This window comes from Bufo gargarizans, chromosome 4, assembly GCF_014858855.1.
Source record: "Bufo gargarizans isolate SCDJY-AF-19 chromosome 4, ASM1485885v1, whole genome shotgun sequence".
Classification (NCBI taxonomy): domain Eukaryota; kingdom Metazoa; phylum Chordata; class Amphibia; order Anura; family Bufonidae; genus Bufo; species Bufo gargarizans.
The window spans coordinates 305,249,937-305,262,705 of NC_058083.1; positions in this window are offsets into that span (position 1 = coordinate 305,249,937).

Consider the following 12,769-nt stretch of genomic DNA (forward strand, 5'->3'; position numbering starts at 1 on the left):
GTGTCAGCACCCACATTCCCACCTCGTCTCAGGAATGTTGTGGATTTGTGGCAGAATACATTGCTAAGAGTACTCTACTAACAGCATTAAGTCCATTTATATTGGTGGCCTATACTCAGTATCTGACTGACCGATCAACTGTTCTGCAGTAGATCCAGCACAAGAATGCAGCACCACAAGTACACGGCTCTGCCCCTTGGGTGCGTAATAGATTAAGCTAGTTACTGCAGTGCTATTCCGATTCACTTCAATGCGAGTAGTCCTGCAGTTTACAACAATGTCCACTACACACAGTGGTGGGAGTGCTAGTTTGCTACCACAAAACAGTGCAGGGTGTTGGACTACCATGATCAGACAGATAGGTCATCGATATGAAAGGAATTTAAAACCACTTCAAAGAAGGCATTCTGCTGGCACTACTAATAAGGAAATTGTTATGGCACTGTTATTGGGTGTATTCTAGATTTCTGTGAAAATGTGCTTACCTGTTTTCAGGGTGTCAAGTTTCCATGCTGCTTCTCTTCCCTGCTAGATAGTGTGTGAGTGAGTGTGTGTGTGTGTGGGGGGGGGGGGGGATCTTTCTTCAATATATTCAGCCTATTCCACATTATTTTTTAATGTAATATTTGAACAGCTATGGAAAAGGAAATGCTGATGTGTGATCTTTTCTTTGGTTATTTGCATCTGCTTTGTATCCACAGAGGAGTTTGCAGTGCAGCACAGTAGGAGAAAAACATTAAAAGAACAATTTTTTCAGCACATTTTAGTATAATATTTATAATAGCAGACATTCTTAATTATCTATACAGATGGGATCTTTGGCAATAAAGCAGAAAATATGGAGGCAGATGAATCAAAACTGGTGCAAAGGGAAACTGAACTACTTGCCCATGTCAAGCTAATAGATAGCTGGTACCATTTTCCAAAGAGCTTATGAAAAAATAGTGGTGGAATCTCATAAACTGCTTCACTTTTCCTTTGCATCTGTTTTGACACATTTTCCCCAGTGCTTCATTATTAGTGGCATCTGTACTTCTCTCTGTCAAAATCCAAGGGGAATTACTAGTTCTCCTTATTGAGAGCAATAAGAAGGTAGGAGTCTTATAGGGCTCACTAAATTCCAAAGGTGAAGCTAGAGAAGTGAAAATAACTAATGGTACATGCATGGTTTATTTCATAACATAAGCAGGTATGAGAGACAATATCAACGGGTCCCAACTACCAAAAAAACGAAATCCAAAAATTATCAACCAAAGAGCCTAAAATCACCACTTTAATAGAATCATTTAAAATAGACTTCATAGGTCACATTCTGCAGGATCAGGCACCTTTGGAGAGTTGTGGATCCTCACATATGGAGTTATCTTATCTGGATCTCCTGGAATCACATGTGACTCATTGGAGCCCCAGTAGTGTATATCTATATAGCCAATCTCCATTCCTTTTTCTTTATCAGGATTTATCTTTTGTGTATTGTGGTTTTGGCCCCTATATTCTTCCCATATGGATGCCCTGAGGAACCCAAGTCGGGGGATATGCATTGGGGTAAAAAGGAATAACCCTAATTATTAGGGCCTATTAGGGTGAACTAGGATAGGTACGAGGGCGGAGAGGTTCCACCATCAGGGCTGTCTCCAGGCTGAGGATGAAGACAGGGTCTGTGTAGGGATTACTAACTAATTGTGGCAGGAATGACACAAGGCACAATAACCAATGAGCTCACATGTGTATGGCACAACATGGCCCTGATGTGTATACCTAGATGAAGCAAGCATATGAGATTGCCTCATTTAACCCATTCGGACTTCCTGTTTGCAATGTAAAAACCCAAAAGGTTCCTTGCGGAGTAGCATCATATCAATGTGCCGCCCCAAGTGAGATTTTTAGGGTCCATTCACAGGTCCGCAATAATGGGGCAATTTTACGGAACAGGTGCGGACCCATTCATTTTCAATGTGGCCGTAATGTGCTGTCCGCATCAGCATTTGTGGATCCACACTTCCAGATCCGCACTTCCATTCCGCAAAAAAATAGAACATGTCCTATTCTTGTCCACAATTGCAGACAAAAAAAGGCATTTTCTATGAGAAGGCTGGCGATGTGCGGTCCGCAAAATGTGTAACGCACATTGCCGGTATCCGTGTTTTGCAGATCTGCAAAACACATACGGACGTGTGAATGGACCCTTAATCTGCTCAATGCCTGCAGTAACGGCCTCATGGTGATCGCATACATGGTGCGCGACAGTTGCCTCTCTATTATTCCTGATATCAGAGAGATGTTCCCCAATTCTTCTACGAAATTTGCGCTTAGTTTTGCAAATGTACTTCTTCCCACAATGGTATGAAATCAGATAGATGACCCCTACTGCTTTGCAATTTATGAAGGACCTGATGTCGTATTGATTACTTGTGACAGAACTCACAAATTGTGAGCCCTTCATAATATTCTTGCACGCAGTGCAGGAGCCGCATGGGAAGGTACTTGTCAAGTTGTGTTTAAGCCATGTAACTGTCTCAGGAAGCTGGTATAAACTGTGAACCAAACGGTCACGTACATTCCAGCTGTGACGGTATTTTACCATCGGGTGTCAGGATCAGATTTCAAAATGGACCAAGGGGCCTGTAGAATTGCTTGAATCTCTTTATAAGCTTTGTCAGAGGTGCCTATGATTCTGCTGGTACCTTTGTCCTGTTCAGGAATCTTAGGACAGAGGATTTTCAGTGTCTGCTCATACAGCTCTAAAGTGTAGTGGTTAACATTCTGGGCTGTAATGTAGAAGGTTGTGAGTTTGAATCCCTGCAGAAATAGAGGCTAGGGCCCCAAGGAAAGACAAATTATGGGTAGACATAGAAGAAAATATAAATAGACCACATGAACTTCATTCCTTACTCCTAGCCTCTTCAATAAGCAAAGTAAAAAACTCTTTACTCTCCCTTCCTACAATAAAGACGACAACACAGGCATGGAAGACGTACATTTCAACATGCTCCCTCTTCCCAATTAGAATCATTAGAAATACTTATTCCGGATCTATAGCTTACATCATGGATCAAAGCGGGAATTATGATCTGACCCAATTAGTCAGGGAAGGTTGATGTACTGCTCCGAATGGTATGAAATGATAGGCATACGTACGCCATGAGAGATCACACACAGACTGTCACAGAGAAGTCAATGCTAGATGTTCCGTTTATTATTCAGATTACATGATTTTTTATAGCAGAAAAAGGGGAACTTTATGACTCGGCTAATTTGATGATCTAATTGTCACATTACTAAGTCCCATGATAACGTATCACATTATCACTCCATACTTTAGCAAAAGTCAGCATTATGTCAGCAATATGTCAGCAATTTCAATATCATAAAGTGATTAGTAAGGGATTATTAAGGGAGCTGGCTGCTGCTTCAGGGGCCATTTTGTTAAGCAAACTGTTAGATATAATACAAGCAAGTATACATTTGATACTAGATATATGATTCCACAACAGTCCCCCCTTGTAGACTTGATTGTAGACTTTCCCTAAACCTAGCGAATCCCCTGGCATACCATTCGTATCCTCTTCACCCACAGTGGCGACAACTTATCCCTTGTGAATAAGTTCCCGATTGAGCGGACTTCTGGTAATACCCTGGGATTCATTTGTCCCTAATTCTCATCATCTCTTGGATCTTCAGGCCTGGGTAGAGGAGCTTCATCAGCGGGAGTTGGAGAAGGCGGGGGTGTCGGGAATGCAGGGATCATATCCACATCTATTGCGGTGCTAGCCATTTGTTCATAGAGAAGTAGTATGGTTTCCTCAGCAGGCTTCTTTCTGTTGGTGATGCGGTTAATGCAGGAAACAACAACTTTGATAAATATGTAGATTACCATCAATATTAGGGCTATCTGTAATATTCCCTGAATTATTCCCATCGTCCATCCACTAATTCCCTTGAACCAGTTACTGGGATTAAGGAATGAGAAAGTGTCAGACCACCATGTTGACTTATCTGCACTGTGAGCCTCTAGCCATTCATCACGTATCTCACTCATCTTTTCCAAACCAGCTTTTACTTGTAGATTACCTTGTGGATCGATATAATGGCAGCATGCAGTACCTACTACCTGACACATACCTCCATCCTTTGCAGTCAAATAGTCTAATACTAAAGTGTGTTGATTAGTGACTATGATGAGCTGATTCTGGACAACATTAGATGTATTCATCAGTTTCATAATTTCCCAAATCTGATCATCCAAGTAGTCGGTAGCCATTACTAGTTTGTCATATGTTTGTGTAAGCATAGGATAGATTAATAGAGTACTAAAGAACTTGTTGGCACCACTCATTTCTACAAGATGGGGTTTTCCATTTGGTCTAGGAATGTTATCTGCGGCTCTTTTATATAAGGTGTGTTTGGGGATAGTATTGACATTTAATTTTCCATGAGGCAGTGTAAAAGTGGCTGGTGTGAGCCTAGCAATTGTACATAAACCTTTGAAATCCGAAGGGAGCCATTTATATGCCCTGTGTCCACATACTAGGTATATATTTTTTGGGACCGAAACCACTGTACTATTGAACAAACGAGTGATTAAGTGGGCTAATATGATACCTTCTGCTAGTTTTTGACCCTTTTCTTGACCCTCTGTGGTTTTACTAGTTATCCCTATTGTCAAGTCCCTTACACTGCGCCGGGCGCAGGCCAGATCACCACTTGCTTCAGCATATATACCAATGCACTGTACTGGACTGTCTGGGTTGGAATCATTACAGCCTGATCTGTTATGGGAACTGAAAACCATACCATGGGTTTGTACCTGTAGGCAGTAACAGTGGGTCCAATTTGGGAAGCAGGATACATTGCTCCACATATAGTCATTCCAGGGCATATTGCTATTCTGAGCTGAGGGTCCTGTTCTGTTTATCATTAGCCATGGGGACCCATCCCATGCTACTACTATTAGGGAAGCTTTTCTGTTGCCATTTTTGGTATTAACCTCATTTATGCTAGAAAGGAAAACAGCTGATCCTGCCAAATCTTTTATCTCTTGGAAGGTTAGGGGCACAGCTAAATAAGGCATAGCTCTAGCATTTACTGGGCCATGTGTACATATCCAACAATCTTTTAGTGAAGAGGTGGTGGTGTCAGAATCACCTTCCTTCAGGCTTTTATACAACACTTGATGATGTTTGACAAACTTATTGTCCCACCCGTCATCATCCATTTCTGCCGGGGGAGGAATGTATGCACTGGTGAGTGTCACCAGTGCTAGCAGATAAAAGAAAATCATTGTGTTATTTCTGAATCTGGCGGGTTCCTTATCCTTTTGCAGTGAGAGGCGTGGATCCAGGTGGATCTCCCTTCGAGCTTTACAGAAGTTGGAGTGGTCAGTAGTACTTGGTAAGGCCCCTCGAAGCGTGGTTCTAGGGTACTTCTGACGTGTTTCTTGACCACTACCCACTCTCCTGGTTTCAGAGTGTGGCTGCCTTCTAGGGAGTCAGGATCTGGAATGGAAGAAAAGACTTGTACATGGATGTTAGACAACTGTTTGCTCAAAGCTATCACATACTTTGCAACAGATTCATAATGCATTTGCAACTGTTGAGGGAAGTACAGCCCCATCCGGGGTCCCGACCCAAACAATATCTCATGTGGAGTCAGCTTATGGGGAGGTTTGGGAGTGTGTCTGACTGCAAAGAGTGCTATTGGTAAACACTGAACCCAATTGAGCCCTGTCTCCCTAGTCATTTTCAGCATTTTTGACTTTAATACCCCATTCAGTCTCTCGACTTTGCCGCTACTTTGGGGTCTGTAAGGGGTGTGGAATGCCAGGTGTGACCCTACCATCTTCCAGACCTCTTGGGTTAGGTTAGCAGTGAATGCTGGGCCCTGATCACTCTCAATGACCTCAGGTACCCCGTACCTACAGACAGTTTCCTGTATCAATTTTTTGCAGTAGTTGTTGCTGTCTGATTCCTGACGGGGTAGGCTTCTGGCCACCCAGAGAACATGTCTACCACTACTAACACGTATTGAAACCCTTGGCACATTGGCATCTGGATATGATCAATCTGGATCCTCTGGAAGGGGTATAAGGCTTTTGGGAGACATTTTTTGGGCGTGGGCTCAGTCCTACCTGGATTGCATTGGGCACAGATTAAACATGACTGGACATATTTCACTAGTACAGGAGTGATTCCTGGGGCTACCCATATTTTATCGATGAGTTCTTTCATTATTGTCTTAGATTGATGAGTGGGCCCATGGGCCACAGAGGCTATTACAGGATAGAGTGCTCTAGGCAAGCACACTTTCTTCCCTTGTGTCCAAAGTCCGGATTCTTCTTCCAGGGCTGACTCCTTTAGCCAGGTTTCCTTTTCTGAGCGGGTGGCTTGCTTCTGCATCTGTTTCAGTAGATCCCATGATACTTCTTGTTGCTTGACATCCGGTTGTGCTAACATGATTTTATCTGGCTGTGCTCTTTCCTCTTCCATTGCTGCCTGTTTGGCTGCTTGGTCAGCCAATGCATTTCCTTTGGCTTCTGGTGTGTCAGCACGGGTATGTGCCTTTACTTTGATTACTGCTACTTTGGTGGGCAGGAGTACTGCAGTCATCAAAGCCTCCACTGCTAAAGCATGTTTAATTGGGGTTCCTGCTGCTGTAATGTAATCTCTGGCCTTCCATATTATTCCGAAATCATGAACTACTCCAAAAGCATATCTGGAGTCTGTGTAGATGTTAGCAGTGGAGTCTTTTGCTATGAGGCAGGCCTCAGTAAGGGCTATGAGTTCAGCCTCTTGTGCTGACTGGTCTGGGCGCAATTGCCTTGCACACAGTACTTCATACTCACTAGTAACTGCCATGCCTGTATGGAATTTCCCTTTGTCATCGGCATACCTTGAACCGTCTACAAAGAGTGTCCAGTGTGGGTTTTGCAAAGGAGTATCCTGTATTGATGGTGGAGTTCCTACTTCAGCTTCCATCATTGTAATGCAATCATGTTCTTGTTCTTTGTAAAGAGAGTCGGTTGAGGCCCATAGTTCTTCTTCCTGAAGATCTTCTTCAGCACGTAGATCAATAAAATCTTCAGAATCTCCATCTGCAGTATACTCCCCCCTTGGGAGAGGAAGGAGTGCAGCAGGATTGAGGATGTGGCATCTCTGGATGGTGACATTATCTGGCAGAAGCAGACTACACTGGAGCCTGAGGTGGCGTTGTGCAGTGAGGTGTTTAGGTTGTGTTTGTTGCAGGATAGCTGAGATGTCATGGGGAGCCATGATGGTGAGTGGGTGTCCCAGGACGATGTCAGCGGTAGCGTTCAGGAGAGAACTAGCAGCATGAACGGCCCTGACACAGGAAGGGGTGGCTCTGGCTACAGGGTCTAGACGTTTTGAGAAGTAGCTTAGAGGTCTACTACGACCCCCATGGCTCTGGGTGAGAACTCCAGTGGCATGACCCTGACGTTCCATGACATAAAGGCGAAAGGGAAGCTGATAGTTAGGGATGCCAAGAGCTGGGGCAGTGACAATGATTTGTTTGAGAGATTGGAATGCTTTTATGGCTTCTGCAGTCATTTGGAAAGGGACAGTAGCAATACGGGGTATGCAATCAAACAGTGGCTGCATCAGAACGGATGCATCAGGGATCCATGGTCTACAGTATGAAATTAGTCCCAGAAAGGTTTGCAGTTGGTGAGGGGTATCTGGCAGTGGGATGTCTGAGACTGCTATCTTTCTGGCATCCGTAAGATGCTTACTGCCTTGTGAGATGCAGTGACCTAGGAAAACAACTTTTGGAAGACACAACTGTAATTTAGAACGTGAGACTCTGCACCCAGCATCCGCCAGGTAGGCAAGAAGTGAGGCAGATGAGTTCAGGCAGACGGGGTGTGAGTCAGCACAGAGGAGTAAATCATCGACATATTGTAAGAGTTCCACCTCTGGGTGATCTGCTTGCCATGGTTGTAAGATGGATGCCATTGCTTTGCTAAAGCAGGAAGGACTATTATGAGCTCCTTGAGGCAACACCGTCCAGGTGTATTGTTTTCCATCATGTGTAAAAGCAAAGAGAAATTGGGAGTCTTCATGTAATGGGACAGAAAAAAAGGCATTTGCTAGATCAATGACAGTAAAGATAGCAGCCACAGGAGGAATGCTAGCAAGCAAAGTGTGGGGATTTGGTACAATGGGGGTTTCAAAGACCGTAGCCTCATTAATTGCTCTGAGGTCTTGTACCATGCAATATACAGGAGGCTGTCCCTTCACACTCTTCTTTTTAATTGGGTATAAGGGAGTGTTACATGGTGAGGTGGTAATTTTAATAGCTCCATTTGCAAGAAGAGCCTGTATCTGGAGGGTGATAGCATCTCTCTGGGAAATGGAGAGAGGGTATTGTGCTTTATATGGCAGTAAGTTAGGATTCTTCAAGGTTACAGTGACTGGCGGGACTTTGAGACGCCCAATGTCTTGGGGACCTTTGGTCCAAAGGGTATCAGGGATGAGGTGCAAAATGCTTTGCAGCGAATCCCCTTGTTCATGTGATTCAAGTGACTGGGATTTTAATGCCATTAGGAGGCAGGTTTCTTCAGGACTCAATGCCGTACCTAAAACAACTGTACCATTTTCCTTGAACTGGATGTTGGCCCGTATTTTCTGAAGAAAATCTGAGCCTAATAGGTTATAAGGACATGTCTGGCTTACAACAAATTGTGACATCACTCCAGTGGGCAGATGTAACTGTGGAGATTGGCTTTGGGACTTAGTGGAGGGAGTAATCAAGAGAGGCTTAGTAACAGGGTTGTGCTGGGTGACCCCTTCTAAACCAGAGCAGGGTAAATGCATATCTGTGAGCCAGGAAGGGAGTATGGCGGTCTCACATAACACACTGCGGGCTGCACCAGTGTCTACAAGGAATGAGAGTTCCTTCCCTGCCACATCGAGGGTGATTCGAGGGGCAGGGCCTGCAGGAGGGGCAGAGACTGCCATACACGGGGTGTCCCCTCCCAGCAACACTGGTTTGCCAACGTCCTAGTGGGATGGAGCTGGCCATGGAGGAGGAGTTCCTCTTTGGCTCTGATCTGCTGGCCACAGATGTTTGGAGCGACAGTTTCTCTTAATGTGCCCTGGTTTGCCGCACCCATAACAGACACGGGGCGGGGGTCTTTCCTCTCTTCCTTCTCCCGTCATGACTGCCATGACTGATATGCGGGATTTCTTTGTACTACTCTCCAGCCCTTTTGCAACTTGCTCTAAGATTTCCAATGTTAATGATTTCCATTCTGGGCGACAGGTTACAAGAGCTTTGTTCAGATCTGGCCTAAGGCCATCTACAAATGACCGTGCTAGGAGTCTTAGGTGCACAGGTTCATTTGGACTGAATCCCATATCTTTATAGTTTTGTTTAACTCTTTGTACAAACTTTTCTACTGACTCTGCTTTATCCTGTACCATGTCCTGCAGGGTTGTGGACTGCTCTGCTAGTCTGTCTTTCGCCCACTTATATAATTGCTGAATGAAATCACGGCCAGATTCTGAATCACGAGTGTCATAATTTGCTCCAGGGAGTTCTGGTTGGCGTATGTGATCCATTATAAGTGAAGAAAATTCACCAGTTTTATTTTGTACAATACTTTGCAAGTCTGACCAAGTACACCCGTAGGTTTGATATACTTGTGCCAATTTTCTGTAAAAGGGCATAGGGTGAGTATCTGGGTCAGGCATGAGGTTCACTATGGTGAACAACTGCTGGGGGGTAAAGGACACATACTTAGGTGGCCCGACTGGGCGAGTGTTCAAGTATATTTCCCTTAAGGCTTCAAGATTTCCTTGTCCTATGTTATGGATCTCTCTTTGCAGCTCTGTAATTTGGTTTTGAAAAGACTCATTCACTGCTCTTGCTGCACCCTGCTGGCTACTTAGGGTAATATCAGAAAATCGTCCAAGGTGCGGTGGGGGGCTGCGATATCCCGGGGTTTGTGCTGCAGCACCAGGTGCATAGTCCACTGTCTGCTGTGAGTCTTCCCCTGCATCTTCCTTTTGTTTCTCCCCATCCTCATCTTCCTGATCTACAGCACCACTACCTCCTACCATTATATGAGCTGGAGCTATGGGCTGACTGGGTAGCATGTAGGTGCCGTCAGGATTTACAAGTGGGTATATAGTAGTGACTTGTGGCATGACAGAAAGAGCAGGGTTTGGGGAGATTACAAGTCCAGCCTTGGGCGTTGGCTGAGGACAAGATGGCGTCATTGCTGGGACTGGTGAGACGTGCTGGGGGGCTAAAAGAGCATGATTATGTGGGCGTGGAGCACCACAGGCTAAGCACGTATCACGGGGGGCAGGGTTCTGCTGACCACAATGTGTACAAGTCCAACTTCCCCTTTTTCTTTCAGCTGCGCCATTATAGGGCGGTGGCTGTTCCTGTACTAAGACTGGGCCAGGCCGATAGTAATGGAGTCCTGATTTTTCATCAAACATTGCTTCTCCTTTTGTCTGTTCAAATTCTTTGCTACAGTCCAGCCATACCCTAACTGTATCTATCAACTTATCATCATTTAATTTGCCTCTCTTCTCAGTCAACAATGTCTGCCATATAGCAGAACACAATACACCTCCTTTTGCAATATCATAATTCTTTTCTAACTTGCTTAGTCCTTTAACATAACCTTTTCCTCTCCGGTCCGCCACGTACTGTTCAGGTGAACAATAGCCCTTCGGGACACTATTTCGGTTACCCATTTTTTTTCAAAACACCACGTTCTGGAGCCTTCAACACGTTCTGGAGCCTTCACTTACTGTCTCTGATAGTTGGATTAGCACAGACACTGACAAACAAACACCTTGAGCTTGAGATTAACACACCACTGGGTTATCAGCAAGCTGTCTCCTTCCCTTCTACTATTTCTTGGGGTCACACACACCGGGGTTACCCCTCAATGTAGGCACTTTAGGAGACTTCTATTGTTCTGTCAGTCTATGCCTCTCCTTTCTCCCAGAGAAACCAACCATACACAAAAAAAATAATAAAACACAATACATCAAGCTTATCAATACAATGGGGTTCTTACTTTCATGCCCCTGAGGATGCCTCACTGTCGGTGCACCCCTCCCTAGAACAAATATGGATAGACTAAGCCAAGGGACACAGAATAGGTAAGATGAATATATTTTCTCACCTCTTATTACGGGCCGCGGTCCCGGTGTCCGTTGGCTTGTCTCTCTGGGTCCAGTCTCTGGGGGTACGCCAGCAGGAGGTCCAATCCTCAGGCCCCACGTTGGGCGCCAACTGATATGGCTCTGATTCTGGATCTGACCCAATTAGTCAGGGAAGGTTGATGTACTGCTCCGAATGGTATGAAATGATAGGCATACGTACGCCATGAGAGATCACACACAGACTGTCACAGAGAAGTCAATGCTAGATGTTCCGTTTATTATTCAGATTACATGATTTTTTATAGCAGAAAAAGGGGAACTTTATGACTCGGCTAATTTGATGATCTAATTGTCACATTACTAAGTCCCATGATAACGTATCACATTATCACTCCATACTTTAGCAAAAGTCAGCATTATGTCAGCAATATGTCAGCAATTTCAATATCATAAAGTGATTAGTAAGGGATTATTAAGGGAGCTGGCTGCTGCTTCAGGGGCCATTTTGTTAAGCAAACTGTTAGATATAATACAAGCAAGTATACATTTGATACTAGATATATGATTCCACAACAGCCATATCCAAAACTTATATAAAGATAACACACTACATAACTTACTATACCTGCAAAACAAATACAATCTAAATAAAGCAGACTTATGCAAATACTTACAAATTCGTACCTTCTTAAACAATACTACGCTATCACCTCCAGCGATTCCACCCCAGACATTTATCTATTTAACCAATCGATTAGGTAAATCAGAGAAAGGAATTAAACTGTTCTATTCCCAACTTTCAGAACCCTACTTCTCACACTCCACATATCAAAAAATGGGAGAGAGACTTAAATATAAAGATCTCTTTGTCCCAATGGAAAAAAAAAGCTTTCACAATGTCAATCCACAGTTCATCCTGTACTGAACACCATGAAGCATATTGTAAACTTATATATACATGGTACTTCATACCATACAGACTATCAAAGATTTATAAGAACACATCTAGCATATGCTGGAGAGGTTGCAACCAGATAGGAACCCTCACCCATATATTCTGGGAGTGCCCACTCATATCCAATTTCTGGCAAGGAATTAACAATCTTATTTTAAACACTATAGTGAAACTACCCTTCAGACCGGAAATATTTATTTTAAGATTAAACCTAGATAACCTTCTCCCCCCCAAAAAAAAAAAACTATTCTATGTCATATACTTACAGCTTCTCTACAAAGTATAGCACAACTTTGGAAATCTACATCTACCCCACCCATCTCGCAGATAATTAGGAAAGTTAATACTAATTGCAGATTCAAAAAGATGATAGCAAAAAGCAATAATAAATCAAATAAATACCCAAAAAACTGGGCACTATGGTGGGCTACAACATATGCAACCCTATTAGATACATAAGAGCAATTAAACATAAACCTAACTTTTATAGACAAGGTGTTACTGTTGTTACTGTTTATATTTTTATTTTTATATTTATATTTTATGTTTTACAATGATTAACAGTAGACACTGAACTCTATTGCACTTTACTGTACTTTATTATCCTTTAGTATCTTGTAATTGATGTTAAACTATAAAAAAAAACAATTGAATGAAAAAAATACAAATA